The sequence below is a fragment of the Pseudorca crassidens genome, chromosome 3 (genome assembly GCF_039906515.1).
Source record: "Pseudorca crassidens isolate mPseCra1 chromosome 3, mPseCra1.hap1, whole genome shotgun sequence".
Taxonomy (NCBI): domain Eukaryota; kingdom Metazoa; phylum Chordata; class Mammalia; order Artiodactyla; family Delphinidae; genus Pseudorca; species Pseudorca crassidens.
Window position 1 is genome coordinate 133,426,611 of NC_090298.1, and position 17,260 is coordinate 133,443,870.

A 17,260-nucleotide genomic window follows, 5' to 3' on the forward strand; every position below is an offset into this window, starting at 1 on the left:
ACAATTAAAATTTGGTGATTTTGGGGCAAATTTGATGAAAGGTTGGTTGGGGAAGGATTTGAAACTCCTGGCTAAAAGCAAGAACTTTGATTGTCAGTAGAGCTGATATTCCTGGACATACTGACTTTCCTGGATTAGAATAATAGGTTGTGGAGGGAAAGGCTAACAGTATTCTGAAACTAACCCAGTTTTTTATAATACCTGATTTTTGGAGGTAACTATAAGAGTTCAGGACCCTCAGGCTCCTTTCTGAAGTTTTAGCAAGCTGGAAGAAAAGGTTTTCTTTTAAGAAGATAGGTCCTCTAGCCTACTCCTTCATGGGATAATTTGCTTCTCATGTGGGAAAGCAGAACAGCCAGAACCCCCACTCACTTTATTGAAAGGTGGATGTAGATAGTGCGGCTTTCAGGCCCATGGATGTGCATTCTAGTCCTTGCTTTGCTGTAATCTAGCTATGTGATAACAACAGAAGCAGTACAAATAATACGCATATCCTTATGGTTTATTGCGATATTGTTTTATGCCAGACATTTCTTCTTATACTTCATTCTTGCAAAAACCTTATGAAATAGGAAAGATTAATATCTCTACTTTATATACAGGGAAACCGAGGGGGAGAGAGACAGGGAGAGAGAGATTATGCAGTTTGCCCGAGGTTACATGGAAGGAGACTGGCAGGAATCTAACTCCGGAGCCTTTGTTCTTAACTGCTACGTTGTATGTTCTTCCAACACTCAATTGCCTAGTCTCTCTGCTTGTTCTTACAAAAGGGAAATTCATGATTGCTCTGACACCCTCTTCCTATGGGGAGGATCAAATGAGAGTGTGAAAGGGAAAATGTTTTGAAGACTATAAAGCAGCAGAAAAACGCAAACAGTTATGAAGATGGACAGGCTGAAAGAGAGAAAGAGAGAAGGAAGTCTCCCTGGAGTGAGAATTAGAGTTTGACCTTCAGCAAAAGGGCTGCCATCACTTAGTGACAGCCCAAGCTGGGAGCCTGGGTCCCTTCTTCCACAGCTGTCAGAATGGCAGGGGCAAGGGACAGATGCCAGGCCTGGGCATCCAGGCGTGATTGGCAAGGCCCTCTTCACCAGAGGCTCTGGGCAGATTCACTCAGAGCTTGACCTTTTGAATGTAAAACACTTGTCAGGTTGCCAACTGCCAACCAGCCAGGGGGTGGATTCAGCCAGGAGAAGAATATTCCTATGGCTGTTCCAGGGATGCTCTCTCTCTGGACCCTGTAACCACAGGGTCTCTTTTGAAGAGAAATGGCCTCTACAGAGCTCAGGGTATACTTGGAAATTGGAATCTCTTTAGTATCAGGTTGGTGTTTCTCAAATTTAAAAACCATGCCTCCATTTTATAAATGTGATACATTCTGTAGTTTGTATTATAAAAATTAGTTATACATATTTTTCATTTTTTAGCTGTAGAATTGTGTGGTTTATTTGAGTGTTTTCACCTCAAGTCTGGTAAGTCTCTCTAAGCGAGTTTCAAGGGGAGGGAATGCTTGTTCTCTTGGTAATCATTGATATAAATAGTTTATAGAAATGTCTCAGTTGACCCATTTGCATAAGAGATTGGCATAAGAGAGCTTGTGAAAGCAAAATCACGGATTGTTCTATAAACTTGTTATTGGTGGAAAAGCTTTCCTTTAGGAATAAAAAACCAGAGAAGTCTAACATGAGAAGTTAGTAATTTATGTATTTGCAGTCACTGACTACCTAGGATATGCATTTACATCATGTTGTTTAAATGTTTACAGTTAGGTCGATTGTAAAATGGCTGCAAATTCCTCCCATTCCAGATTGCATTCCCCTTTGCCATGTGACTTTGCTCATCCTTCTGTCAAGAGATGATAGAGTCTGTTTCTCTACCTCTTGAATCTGGGCTTGTCCATATGACCTATTTTGGTCAAAGGAACATTAAGAAATGTGATGCAAGCAGAGGCCTGAAAACTGCTTATGCTTTGGGCTTGCCCTTTCTTGCTGCTAGGAGTCTTTTTGCCACCACTGACAAAATCCAGATCAGCATCCTGGAAGATGAAAACACATGGAAGAAAAGACAAGGGGCCAAGAGGAGGCCCCTATCCTGACTGTTCTGCCAACCACCAGGCATGTAAGTGAACCACTGTGTCTCAGTCTGTTTGGGCTGCTATAATGAAATACCAGAGACTGAGTGGTTTGTAAACAAACAGACATTTATTTCTTACGTTCCTAAAGGCTGAGAAGTCTAAGATCAAGATTCCAACAGATTCAGCATCTGGTGAGGGCCTGGTTCATAGATGGCCGTCTTCTGGCTATGTCCTCACATGATAGAAGGAACAAGGGAGCTCTTTTGTGGTCTTGTGATCTGTAACAAATATATAGTCGATTTTCATCCTGTTCCTGGCACAGAGCTCCTAAGACCCTTGAAATAACCTAAGTAATGTGAGCATGCTTTTCAACCACACCTGAATTTATGTTATTGAGGTCACTTTTGGATAGCCCTTAAGGTTGGGGACCGGTTGCCAAGGGAACCATTAAAGTATTAGAGGATTGGAACTTTCTGCCTCCCCTCCCACCCCTCTACCTCTGGGGAAGGGAGAGAGGCTGGAGATTGAGTTCAATCACCAATCATCAGTGATTTAATCAATCGAGCCTATGTAACAAAGCCTCCATAAAAATCTAAAAGGATGAGGCTCAGAGATTTTCCAGGTTGGTGAACAAGAATGTACCCACATGCCCAGAGGGCAGTGTACCCCACACTCGATGGAGACAAACTCCTGTGCTTGGGACGCTTCCGGCCTTCACCCTATGTATCTCTTCATCTGGCTCTTCATTCGCATCCTTAATATTCTTTGTAGTAAACCAGTAATGTGTCAATAGTAAGTAAACTGTTTTCCTGAGTTCTGTGAGCCACTCTAGCAAATTAATCAAACTTGAGGAGGGGGTCGTGGGAACTTCTGAGTTACAGCCATTCTGTCAGAAGTACAGGTAACAACCTGAATTTGAGCTTAGCATCCAAATGAAGTTGGGGGTGGGCAGGGGGCAGTTTTGTGGGACTGAGCCCTTTAACACAGAGGATCTGATGCTTACTCCAGGTAGATGGTATCAGAATCTAATTAAATTGTAGGGCACCAGGCCGGTGTCACAGAATTGCTCGGTGTGGGGAAAAGCCCCACACATCTGGTGTTAGATGTGAAGGCAAAGGAAGTGTAGGTGTGAGAGAAGAGGAGATACTCAGATTTTTCCCTAAAGAGGTTTCTTTTCCTTTCTTTTTTTTTTTTTTTTGGTTATTCAGTGTTTATTAAGTAGATTCAGTCTTACATATGATATACAGATTCAAAAGAAAAAGGATTCCACATACTTAAGAAATCAGTGCATTGAGCAAGTAGCATCGTGGAGATAACAGCTTGATTAACAGCTCATTGGTCTTTTGTTAAGTGAAGAGAGGGAGCTGGCCTGTGCTAGTCATTCCACAAACAAAACAGAATTTAGTTGCATCACATAGAGAAGACATATTCTTTTATTTTATTTTTATAAATTTATGTATTTATTTTGTTTATTTTGGCTGTGTTGGGTCTTTGTTGCTACGCACGTGCTTTCTCTGGCTGCGGAGAGCGGGGGCTACTCTTCCTTGCGGTGTGCGGGCTTCTCATTGTGGTGGCTTCTCTTGTTGTGGAGCACAGGCACACGGGCTTCAGTAGCTGCAGCACGTGGGCTCAGTAGTTGTGGCGCACGGGCTTAGTTGCTCCATGGCATGTGGGAATCTTCCCGGACCAGGGCTCGAACCCGTGTCCCCTGCGTTGGCAGGCGGACTCTTAACCATTGCGCCACCAGCGAAGTCCCGAGAAGACACATTCTAAGAATTAAAATATTAAGCCACATTTACTGGAAAAACTCACTATATAGAACACAAATCATTTTTATAGAGCATTGAAGAGGAAGTCCTCACCTGCTTAGAAGAGCCACGTTAAGTTGCATAGGTACATATCTGTAAAAATATAATTTAGAGGTGAAGCCATTGATCAAGTAGTAAAGAGTCATCTTTAAAAGTTGGTGCCATCTGCTTTGTCTTAAGTGCCATATGCTTACTGTCCGGAGCCCCCTGCCCCTCCCCAGAGGTGATGCCTCATGAATGAGCTGCCTCCAGGGAACCCTGAAGAAATGCTTATACCGTGTGCATTGGAAAGTCTTCAAAGTCATCTCAGGTGGGGAACTTGCGCTCTTCCCCAAACACGTCTAAATTATGCCAGGGGATTGGAAACCTCTTGGGTTGTCCCTAAATCTTGGTTGGCTTGACCCTGAAGCTCCCGTGAGTCGACGTGACCTTCCCATTCCCAGGCTGTCGGGAGAAGAGCTATATCCACCCCTGGCTCTGCAGCCAAGCCCTGCTTTCACCTTCCATGAGTCCACGCAGTTTCCCACCTGCAGCCAATAGGAAGTCTCCCTTCTGAGCCCTGCTCCTAAATGGACCACATGACAGAGGCATGTAGGCCATCTGCCACACGGAGATTTTTCTGAGATTAGAAACGTATTTTTCAGCAAATCTGAGTTCTGTGTGGTGTAGGTTTTTTGTTTTTGTTTTTAGGTGGAAACAGGTAAAAAGTGAGAGGTTTGTGTCTTGTGGCTTTGCTAAGCAGATGAGCTTTGAGGTGCACGTTCAAGAGGTTTCTTTTTGAAGGGCATTAATCCCATTCATGAGGGTCTACCCTCAAGACCTAGTCACCTCTCAAAGACCTCACCCCCAAATACCATCACATTGGGGATTAGGTTTCAACATGTGAATTCTGAGGAGCACAAACCTTCAGTCTATAATACAGCCTAAAACCTCCAGTCCCATCCAAGCTGCCAGTTGATAACAGAGATTTGCCAAGCTGGCCTAGACCAGAACAACCGCCCAGTTGATCCACAGGATCATGAGAAATAATATTTACTGTTTTAAGCCACCAAGTTTTGGAGTATTTTATCATGTAGCAAAGATGATACAAACTCAAATTTCAACCCCAGTCCTTATGAGAAAGATTGGCAAACTAAGGCCATGGGGCTGGCCCCCCATTTTGTAATTAAAGTTTTATTGGAGCACTGCTAATTTGCAATGCATTTTTTTCCAGCTTCATTGCGATATAATTGATATACAGCATTGTGTAAGTTTAAGGTGTACAATGTGATAATTTGATACATGTATATATTGCAAAATTATTACAATAGGGTAAGTTCACATCATCTCTATCACCTCATCTAATGTACTGAATGGTGACTGTTAACAATATTGTATTATAAATCTGAAAGTTGCTGAGAGAGTAAATCTTAAATTTTTTCACCACACCAAAAAAAAAAAAAGTAATTATGTTATGTATTTTCTATGGCTGCTTTTGAAAAATAATGGCTGAGTAGTTGTGACAGAGGCCAGATAGTCCTCAAAGACTAAAGTATTTACAATCTGATCCTTTAAGAAAAATTGCTGACCCCTACAATGAATTGTTTGTACTTTTCTGATTGCTGTAAAGGAGGTTTTCTTGATGCTGATTCTTTGTTAGTTGCATGCACTGGGAATATTTGCTCCAAGTTTGTAATTTATTTCACATACTTTAAGGTGTCTTTTGATAACTGATAAATTCTTAATTTTAAACAGTCAAATTGATAAATCTTTTTTTCATAGTCAATGCTTTTTATGTCCTGATTAGAAATCATTCCCTACCTCAAAGTTTAAAAAAATCCACTTAGTGGGGCTTCCCTGGTGGTGCAGTGGTTGAGAGTCCACCTGCCGATGCAGGGGACACGGGTTCGTGCCCCGGTCCGGGAGGATCCCACATGCCGCGGAGCGGCTGCGTCCGTGAGCCACGGCCGCTGAGCCTGTGCATCCGGAGCCTGTGCTCTGCAACGGGAGAGGCCACAACAGTGAGAGGCCCGCGTACCACACACACACACAAAAATCCACTTAATTTTTTCTATTTAAAAATAAAAGTTTTGTTTATTCCATACTCCTAATTTGTCCCTCCTCCCCCTGTGGAATTAACAGATTGTATCTGAGATTAATAGATACAAACAACTATACATAAAATAGATAAGCAACAAGGATTTACTGTATAGCACAGGGAGTTATATTCATTATCTTGTAATAGCCTTTAATGAAATATAATCTGCAAAAAAAAAAAAACAAACCTGAATCACTGTGCTGTACACCTAAAACTAACATAATATTGTAAATCAACTATACTTCAAAAAAAATAATAAAAATAAAAGTTTTGTTTTCATATTTATGCCCTTAATACAATAGAATTGATTTTTGGTTATAATGTGAGGCAGGGATCCAATTTCTTCCTTTTCCACATGGATTGCAATTTTTTTTTACAGCTGGATTTAATGAACAGTTACTCCTTTCCCTACTGATGTGTCCCCTCTGTCATCTATCAATATTACATAAGTGTGTGGCTTTGTTTCTGAGCATTCTATTCTATTCTATTCTATTCTATTCTATTCTATCCTATCGTATCCTATCCTAACCTATCCTATCCTATCCTATCCTTTTCCATATTTGTAACTCTTTTTCCATGGAGAAACCTGGTTTTCATTATCCTTGATGTATTTAACTATTTGCTCAGTTCCCTCTGTATGTAACCAAATTTTTTCTGTGTAGGCCAAAATATAAGAGGGGGAGGAGGAGGGGCAAGGAAAGGAAGAAGGAGGAAAGAGGAAGGAGGAAAGAGGAAGGAGGAAGGAGGAAGGGTTTTGTTTTTTATCTTTATTTTACAGAACAATCTGCCCTCTCTCACAAACAAGGAAGAAAAGACCCAGAAGGGCAGGGGAGGGGATAAGTGCCCCAGGGGAAACAGACCAGTCCAGTCACTGCCTTTGGGGTGGGGCTAGGTGGCAGGCTGGCAGATGGAGCCAGCTGGCCCGTCCTTCTGTCTCCTAGGTGGTTCCTGGCAGCCTTTTAAAAAAAGACTTTTTTTTAATAAAAGAACAGTTTTAGGTTCACAGGAAAATTAAGAGGAAGATAGAGATTTAATATACTCCCTGTCCCCACACATGCATAGCCTCTCCCACTGTCAACATCCCCCACCAGGTTGGTACATTTGTTATAACTGATGAACCTTACATTGACATGTCGTTATTACCCAAGGTCCATAGTCTACATTAGGATTTACTCCTGGTGTTGTACGTTCTATGTTTCTGGACAGATGAATGTACAAGGATATGAATCTATGGTTAAGAGTATCATATAGAGTAGTTTCACTGCGCTAAAAATCTGGCAGCCTTTTAAAGCTTAAGTTCCTTGGTTATTTTAGAGGCAATGCTTTTGAGGGCCATGGAGGTGCTGGCTGTGTGTTTAAATGACCCTGTTGAGGACCATTGTGGGAGTTTGCACACCTCCGCCTCCCACTGCAGGAAGCCTTCTTGGCCCTGGGGTGCCATGCATGCACAGTAGCACCATTTCTTATTCAGCTCATACTGGCAGCTTTTGTGTCGAGCACCTTGCTGAATTTTCATGCCATGTTAAAGGACTCCATGGAGTTTGTGATCTTCATACTCCATGTAAAGTGCAGTGTGTGGCTTGGCCTCCCTAGCTTTGAGTATCTCCATATGCTGTTTGCTTACAGGTTTATGCAGGTTCCTTCTGGCACACCTGAAATAAGCATACCTTCATATAAACTTGAGGGAGAACTTGCTAAAGAAGCCGCCAGTGGCCCAGTGCTAGCTGTGGTTATTGCCCGAGGGAGAGGCTGGGATCACATTGGGGCAAAAATCTGCTGATCCCAAATATACTGCCCAGTGTGTAGGGAATTTCCTTTGGATAAACTGTGGAGAAAATTTGTTCCATCTGGGGTCCCAGCATCGCTGCTAAAGTTTTGGGTGGAGGAGGAGGCCGCAGGGACACACTGGAGGTTGTGCTGGGCTGCAGTGTTTGGCAATTAACCTAAGTGAGTCCTAGGATCCCTTTCTGTGTGTAACCTATGGATGCATCAGCTCAGTCTGCAGGGTCCTGTAGTTAGAGAGTGGCTCTACATAAAGCTTTAGCTTCTCATCTTCATGACCCACATTCGTTCATGAATCCTCCATGATTTACTCTAAAGTATCTCTCTTGCTGGGATTGAAAATGAAAGATTTCTTGAGCAGGTTTTCATGTTCCATGCACAAGTCTAAGAGAATATGGTATATTTTGCCCAGTATTCCCTCTCATATCTCCTTGAAGTTCTGCCCGTCAAAGGCAGGGCTCCACTGACCAGTATAAAGGAAGACTCCTAAGCTCCACACAGCAATGGAGGGTCCATCATACTTTTGGCCCTGGGAGAGTTCCAGGGCAGCATAACAGGGGACTGCCACAGAGGGTATCCAGCTTATTGCTAAAGGTGAATTTGATGCAGAGGCTAAAGTCTGCAATCTTGGTGGTCATGTCAGCATCCAGGATAATAAACTTCTGGTGCTGGTACTTTATAGCAGACTCTATCTGGCAGAATTTGACTTGGATCTCTTTTTCTTGCAAACTGCCAAGAGCCACTAGGTACTCTCTTCCAGTAGCATATTCCATGACAAGGAGTCTTGTCCTCAGCCTCCATCACTTCAAATAACCTCACTGTATTGGGATGATTCAAAGCCTTCATGAATTTTACTTTGTGGGATAGTCCCTGGAGACTGGAGGAATCCTATTGACGCTTGTCAATGATTTTCACAGCTGCCTCCTTCCCAGTCAGGATGTGTCAGGCCAACTTCACCTTGGCAAAGGTACCCTTGCTGTTGGTCTTGAGGAGCTGGTTGTTGCCAGCATGGGTCTCCTCCTCAGCAGAGATGGTGGAAAGCCCTGCAGCATGTTAGATTCGCTGCAGGGGTTGAAGGCAAGGTGTTCCAAGATCAGTGGAAAAGCTGGTTAGATTGGTCCAGGTCACCTCTAAAGAAAATCACTTTTCACACTACCTGATGAACTGATCTTTATAATGGAATCAAAACACAATGGCAGGGGCTTCCCTGGTGGCGCAGTAGTTAAGAATCCGCCTGCCGATGCAGGGAACACAGGTTCGAGCCCTGGTCCAGGAAGATCCCACATGCCATGGAGCAACAAAGCCCATGTGCCACAACTACTGAGCCTGCGCTCTAGAGTCTGAGATCCACAACTACTGAAGCCTGTGTGCCTAGAGCCCGTGCTCTGCAACAATGAGAAGCCTGTGCACTGCAACGAAGAGTAACCCCCGCTCGCTGCAACTAGAGGAAGCCTGTGTGCAGCAACGAAGGCCCAATGCAGCCAAAGAAAAAAGAAAGAAAAGGAAACCACAATGACAAACTAAAATAAAAATACACTAAGTAAAAAAGAAATGAGAAAAAATAATAAAAAAGAAAAAAATGAGGGAAAGAAAAAAGATATAAGTGAAAAAAAAAAGAGAAAAAGAAAAATGGAAACCAATGAGAAAAATTAAAAAGAGAAAAAAATAAAATGAAAAAGAAAACCAAAAAAAAAAAACCCAAAAAAAACCACAAATGGAATATACAGACAGCCTACAATGTAAAGGAGAAAACAAGCTAACTTTGGTCAAAATCCCTCAGGTCACTTTCAGCAGCTTCCCAAGCTAGAAGGACCACAAATCTAGGCCAACCAGGAACTTGTATAGGTGCTTAGAATTCCATAACAATGGCTCCTTATGAGGACATAGCAAGAAAGGGACCTATTACGGTTAGTGATACTCCACAGTGGTTTCCTCATTTTTTTTTTTTTTTTTTGTCTGATGAACACTTTTAGACATAAAAAAATTATTGAAAATCCCAAACAGCTTTTCATTTATATGGATATAGCTATCAATATTTACATTATTAAAATTGAAAACCTGTATGATGTTTCAATGGCTTTTTTATTTCTAGTTTGAAAAGTTGTAATAATTTTTGGCTCAGTGTATTTTCAAATGTCCAAATATGTGGGGATTTTTAATTTGTCTCTTTATTAACTTCTTTTTTCATTTTATTCATTTTTTAGTTTGTATCTATAAAATAAAAATACTCTCTATAAGAAATATAACTTAAATGCAATTCTAAAAATACTGATTCCTCAATACCATCATCTAGTCAGTGTTAAAATTTAATTGTCTTATGCATTTTGAAATCTTGGTTTTTCAGATTATCTGCTTGAATTAGGATCCAAAAATCATTTATATTTTGTGATTGGTTCATATGAATTTAAACCTCTTTCAGTCTGTCACTTTCTACTCCATCTCCTTCCTTCCCTGTCTTGTTATTTATTTTTGATGAATTCATGTTGTTAATTTCCTACTGTTTGGATTTTCCTGATTGTATTCCTGTGGTGTACATTAACAAGTTCCTCTGTACTTCCTGTAAATTGATAGTTAAAATTGCAAGGCTGATGAGATTTAGATGTGATCTTTTTGGTGAGACTCCTTCATGCACGGTGGTGTGTTCTTTTATCAGGAGGCTGATGGTCTTTCTTTTTGTGAGGTTAGTAGGCTTCCATGCTCATTGCTGAGATCCATTAAATCATGACAAGTAGCAAAATACTAAATTTATCATCCCTTCATTTATTAGCTGGAATACTTCTGCAAGAGAAATGTCTCCCAATTAGCTCAATTACCTTGTGGTCATTGATGATGGTCTTTATGATTCCTTTTCCTGAAATTTGTTGGAGGCTTTTTTATTGGGCTAACACGCATATTTTTTTTCAATTGTTTTTCATATAGGACTTCCAGGTGAAATTTCACTTGAGCAAATGTTTCTTCAGCAAAAAAGTTAGTTTGAAAGGTTCTGAACTAAGCCAAAGAAATAATGGCCAAGTGAGGAATTTTGGCATCGGAAACATCATTTTGGATATTTGAGGTCCTGCCTGAGAATATTTGGGATCTTGTTAGGGCTGAAAAAAATATAAAGTCAACCATCTACAGCGCTACCCACAGCCCTTACCAATGTGCCCAGCATGTAATGTATGGTCAATGTATGGTAGCCATTGCTAATATAGCATAATCTAACCATCTAATTTTTTATGTGGGAAACTAGGGCTCATTCATTAGTTTGTTCATTCATCAGATGTTTCCTGGGCCCTTATGCTCTGAGGAGGCACTATTCTGGGTGCTCGATAAACTTCAGAAGAAAGTCCCTGAGTTTCCTGTGCTTGTGGGGTGGGGAAAACAACAAGTTAACTAATTAACAGCCATATTGAGAGGGTGATGAATGATATGAAGGAAATAAACATGATGATGTGTTAGTGCTACTGGGTGGGACATTACTTTAGATGGGTACTAACATTTCATATGAAATTTCTTTGACAGGAAGGGTCAAGATCTATGAAAAGGACTCTCTGAACAGAGGGTACCACAAGGCAAAAGGCTCTGAGGAAACCAGTTTGGTATGATTGAATTGCAGAAAGTCAATCAGTGTGGCTGACATAGTGAGCAGGCAGAAGTGTGGTGGAAGGAGAGTCGAGAGAGGCAGGCGGTGGCAGAGACCAGAATCTAGCTTTTCTGGTCGATTCTGTCCTGATACATTTTGTGTTTCATTTTGCATGATTCTGGGCACTGTAGCTGTGTTTCTTCAGCATAACATGCGTAGCTGCAGAATAGAATGTTTTAGAAATCACTTCTCTCTCCCTGTCTGCCCCTGCTCCCGTCTAGACCTGTCCCTTAGGTAGCCAATTCTGAAGGAAATCTGGTCCCTTGCTGCAGCCTGGGTTTTGTTTCTGATGACTACAGTCTCGGTGTTCCCAGGGACTGAGGTGTGAGCTGCTGATTTGAGCAGGGTTGAAGAGCCAGCTCCTGGACCATTCCTGCTTTGTGCTCTGCCCTGACCTCTGGTGGACTCAGCCTGCTAAGACATTGACCAAGCTAGAAGCTGGAAGCCTTTGCCTTCTATCCCTACCTGCCTGAATTTGGTTCGGAGTGTGCACTCTATTATGAAGGCTTTGTGAAGAGACAGAATTTCAGACACTGCCATGGGGTGGCCAGATGGCTTTTGACCATCCAACACCTTTTACGCTGGTATGACAACCATTCTTTAGAGTTTGGATGCCATCTATCCTGCCAGTACCCCAGGCACAATGCGTGGGCATAGGATCCAGCCTGACCAATGGGAGCATTCATTCCTCTGGCCTGAAGGATTGGTTCAGAAAGAGCACATGGTCCAAATTGGGCAGATCAGGTCTTCTTTAAGGGTTTGATACAGGGACCTTGGGACAGAGGGCATCGCTCTTTCCCCTGGATCTAGAATTTTATAGATCCTTGTATACCTGGATTGCCAGTAACCATTTGTTTGGCCCCATTGAGAGAGGCTGCCTGAGAAATTAACACTGAGGAGGAAGGTGGGGTCTGGAAATTCAAAGGGAGTTATCATTTAAGCTTCTGCTTCTGGGTGTGCCAAGGGTGAACCAATAAATTCCTTTTTTCTCTTAAGCTACTTTCAGTTGGGTTTCTGTCACAACTGGAAATCTCCTAATTAATACCACAACCAGTGTTAGTCAAAGTTATTATTAGTAGTAGATAATCAAAAGTAAATTTGAAGTATATACGGTGTGACACCTTCCTTTATGACACCACATTTGTAATTATATACTGATCTGGGTAACTATTTTTTTAAATAAATTTATTTATTTTTATATTTTAAAAAAAGTTCAAAATTAAAATTAGGAAAAGAGAAAAGATTGCCCTTATCTGAATGGGCACTCACGTTTGCATTGCCTTTAAGAAACTTCCAATTCCCTAATTATAGGACAAATACACCAGAGAAGGACCATTTGCATTACAAAATAATTTTTAATTTTCCAAGGGGGGGGGAAATCCCCTCAAGTCTTATTCAAATAACAGCGATTAAAATGATCCAATGGGGGCTTCCCTGGTGGCGCAGTGGTTAAGAATCCGCCTGCCAATGCAGGGGACACGGGGTTGAGACCTGGTCTGGGAAGCTCCCACGTGCCGCAGAGCAACTAAGTCCATGCACCACAACTACTGAGCCTGTGCTCTAGAGCCCACGAGCCACAACTACTGAGCCCGCGTGCCACAACTACTGAAGCCCGCACGCCTAGAGCCCGTGCTCCGCAACAAGAGAAGCCACCGCAATGACAAGCCCGCACAATGCAATGAAGAGTAGCCCCCGCTCGCCGCAACTAGAGAAAGCCCACCTGCAGGAACGAAGACCCAATGCAGCCAATAATAAATAGATAAAATAAGTAAATTTATAAAAAAAAAATGATCCAATGAAGAGTTCAGCTGTAGGAGAAATTGGAATTAGCCCTAGAGGGCAAATCTTCCCTCCCTCCCTCCATTCTATCCTCCTTTCTTTCCTTCCTCTCTTTATCCCTTCCTCCCTTCCTTCTTTCCTTCCTTCTCTCTGTTATTTTGCTAAAATAAAAAAAGTTCTTTTTTTTTTTTTTTTTCCAGACTATGAAGTTACTGTAAAAAAGAAAGTTCGGACAATAAGGAAAGGTGTAAAGGAGACAGCAAAAATTACCCATGATGTTACTAATACCTAAAAAATACCTAAAAAACACCTAAATACTAATACCTAAAAAATAATAGTAAAAGCAGTGTAAGGCGTTGTTCTAAACATTTTACATATATTAACATGTTTAAACTTCACTAATAACCAGAGGAGGTAGTTCCTACTGTCATTCACATTTTACAGAAGGGAAAGTTGAGGAAGAGAGTGTTAAGTTTCTCAAGATCAAATTCTGTGTGGCCTTGTTGAGAAAGAGGCACTTTGGACCCTTTGGTAAATAGTCTTTGGTACATATGTGTGCACAGTTGCTCACATTCATGTGTGTGTACAAATGTGCACACACCATAATCAGCCACATGTACACAGACTTGCGCACACATATGCCACTATTACATGTATGAGCACACAGACGTTTTACAAAACAATCATTTTATCATGGCACCTTATGACTTGATTTAAAAATATATACAATAGTAGGCAGAAGAGTATAATAAACCCCATGTGCTCATCACTCAGATTCAACAGTGGTCAACTTGTGGCCAATTTTGTTTCATCTCTACTCCCAGTACTTTCCCTTCTCTATAGATTAAAAAAACAAACAACTAACTTTGAAATAATTTTAAACTTAAGGAAAATTGCTAGTATAGAGAATACCCAAATACTCTTTACCCAAATTCACTGATTTTTGACATTTTGCCACATTTGCTTTATCATTCTCACTCTTGTTTTCTCTGCATGTGTGTATGTATGTGTACACATACATATAAAAATTTTAATTTTTTGGACCATATGAAAGGAGGCTGCATGGCTGAGGCCCCTTTATTTCATCATACCTCAGTGCCCGTTTCCTAAGAACGAAGATATTTTCTTACATAGCCACAGTACAGTTATTAAATTTAGAAGTTAATTAATACAGTACTTTTATCTATGGTTCATATTCACGTTTTGCCAATTGTCCCAATAATGTTTTTGTTTTTTATTTTTTTACATTTTTATTGGAGTATAATTACTTTACAATGGTGTGTTAGTTTCTGCTTTATAACAAAGTGAATCAGTTATACATATACATATGTTCCCATATCTCTTCCCTCTTGCGTCTCCCCGCTTCCCACCCTCCCTATCCCACCCCTCCAGGCGGTCACAAAGCACCGAGCTGATCTCCCTGTGCTATGCGGCTGCTTCCCACTAGCTATCTACCTTACGTTTGGTAGTGTAAATAGGTCCACGCCTCTCTCTCGCTTTGTCACAGCTTACACTTCCCCCTCCCCATATCCTCAAGTCCATTCTCTAGTAGGTCTGTGTCTTTATTCCTGTCTTACTCCTAGGTTCTTCATGACATTTTTTCCCTCTTAAATTCCATATATATGTGTTAGCATACGGTATTTGTCTTTCTCTTTCTGACTTACTTCACTCTGTATGACAGACTCTAGGTCTATCCACCTCATTACAAATAGCTCAATTTCGTTTCTTTTTATGGCTGAGTAATATTCCATGTATATATGTTCCACATCTTCTTTATCCACTCATCTGATGATGGACACTTAGGTTGTTCCCATCTCCGGGCTATTGTAAATAGAGCTGCAATGAACATTTTGGTACATGACTCTTTTTGAATTATGGTTTTCTCAGGGTATATGCCCAGTAGTGGGATTGCTGGGTCATATGGTAGTCCTATTTGTAGTTTTTTAAGGAAACTCCATACTGTTCTCCATAGTGGCTGTATCAATTTACATTCCCACCAACAGTGCAAGAGTGTTCCCTTTTCTCCACACCCTCTCCAGCATTTATTTTTTCTAGATTTTTTGATGATGGCCATTCTGACTGGTGTGAGATGATATCTCATTGTAGTTTTGATTTGCATTTCTCTAATGATTAATCATGTTGAGCATTCTTTCATGTGTTTGTTGGCAGTCTGTATATCTTCTTTGGAGAAATGTCTATTTAGGTCTTCTGCCCATTTATGGATTGGGTTCTTTGTTTTTTTGATATTGAACTGCATGAGCTGCTTGTAAATTTTGGAGATTAATACTTTGTCAGTTGCTTCATTTGCAAATATTTTCTCCCATTCTGAGGGTGGTCTTTTGGTCTTGTTTATGGTTTCCTTTGCTGTGCAAAAGCTTTGAAGTTTCATTAGGTCCCACTTGTTTATTTTTGTTTTTATTTCCATTTCTCTAGGAGGTGGGTCAAAAAGGATATTGCTGTGATTTATATCATAGAGTGTTCTGCCTATGTTTTCCTCTAAGAGTTTGATAGTTTCTGGCCTTACATTTAGGTCTTTAATCCATTTTGAGTTTATTTTTGTGTATGGTGTTAGGGAGTGATCTAATCTCATACTTTTACATGTACCTGTCCAGTTTTCCCAGCACCACTTATTAAAGAGGCTGTCCTTTCTCCACTGTACATTCCTGCCTCCTTTATCAAAGATAAGGTGACCATATGTGCGTGGGTTTATCTCTGGGCTTTCTATCCTGTTCCATTGATCTATCTTTCTGTTTTAGTGCCAGTATCATACTGTCTTGATTACTGTAGGTTTGTAGTATAGTCTGAAGTCAGGGAGCCTGATTCCTCCAGCTCTGTTTTTCATTCTCAAGATTGCTTTGGCTATTCGGGGTCTTTTGTGTTTCCATACAAATTGTGAATTTTTTTGTTCTAGTTCTGTGAAAAGTACCAGTGGTAGTTTGATAGGGATTGCATTGAATCTGTAGATTGCTTTGGGTAATAGAGTCATTTTCACAATGTTGACTCTTCCAATCCAAGAACATGGTATATCTCTCCATCTGTTTGTATCATCTTTAATTTCTTTCATTAGTTTCTTATAATTTTCTGCATACAGGTCTTTTGTCTCCTTAGGTAGGTTTATTCCTAGATATTTTATTCCTTTTGTTACAATGGTAAATGGGAGTGTTTTATTGATTTCACTTTCAGATTTTTCATCATTAGCATATAGGAATGCCAGAGATTTCTGTGCATTAATTTTGAATCCTGCTACTTTACCAAATTAATTGATTAGCTCTAGTAGTTTTCTGGTAGCATCTTTAGGATTCTCTATGTATAGTATCATGTCATCCACAAACAGTGACAGCTTTACTTCTTCTTTTCTGATTTGAATTCCTTTTATTTCCTTTTCTTCTCTGACTGCTGTGGCTAAAACTTCCAAAATTATGTTGAATAAGAGTGGTGAGAGTGGGCAAACTTGTCTTGTTGCTGATCTTAGTGGAAATGCTTTCAGTTTTTCACCATTGAGGACGACGTTGGCTGTGGGTTTGTCATATATGGCCTTTATTATGTTGAGGAAAGTTCCCTCTATGCCTACTTTCTGGAGGGTTTTTTATCATAAATGGGTGTTGAATTTTGTTGAAAGCTTTCTCTGCATCTATTGAGATGATCATATGGTTTTTCTCCTTCAATTTGTTAATATGGTTTATCACATTGATTGTTTTGTGTATATTGAAGAATCCTTGCATTCCTGGAATAAACCCCACTTGATCATGGTGTATGATCCTTTTAATGTACTGTTGGATTCTGTTTGCTAGTATTTTGTTGAGGATTTTTGCATCTATGTTCATCAGTGATATTGGCCTGTAGTTTTCTTTCTTTGTGACACCCTTGTCTGGTTTTGGTATCAAGGTGATGGTGGCCTCGTAGAATGAGCTTGGGAGTGTTCCTCCCTCTGCTATATTTTGGAAGAGTTTGAGAAGGATAGGTGTTAGCTCTTCTCTAAATGTTTGATAGAATTCGCCTGTGAGGCCATCTGGTCCTGGGCTTTTGTTTGTTGGAAGATTTTTAATCACAGTTTCAATTTCAGTGCTTCTGGTTGGTTTGTTCATATTTTCTATTTCTTCCTGATTCAGTCTTGG

The 17,260-nt window shown here is 40.6% G+C and overlaps 1 long non-coding RNA gene and 2 pseudogenes across 1 annotated transcript in view; 1 reads left to right on the plus strand and 2 right to left on the minus strand.

The window, feature by feature from the left end:
* Positions 1–17,260, plus strand: part of LOC137221943 (uncharacterized) — a 192,194-nt gene that overhangs the window by 76,865 nt on the left and 98,069 nt on the right. The window lies entirely within an intron of this gene.
* Positions 7,245–7,821, minus strand: LOC137220577 (serine/threonine-protein kinase MARK2 pseudogene; annotated as a pseudogene).
* LOC137220578 (serine/threonine-protein kinase MARK2 pseudogene) lies at positions 7,903–11,737 on the minus strand (annotated as a pseudogene).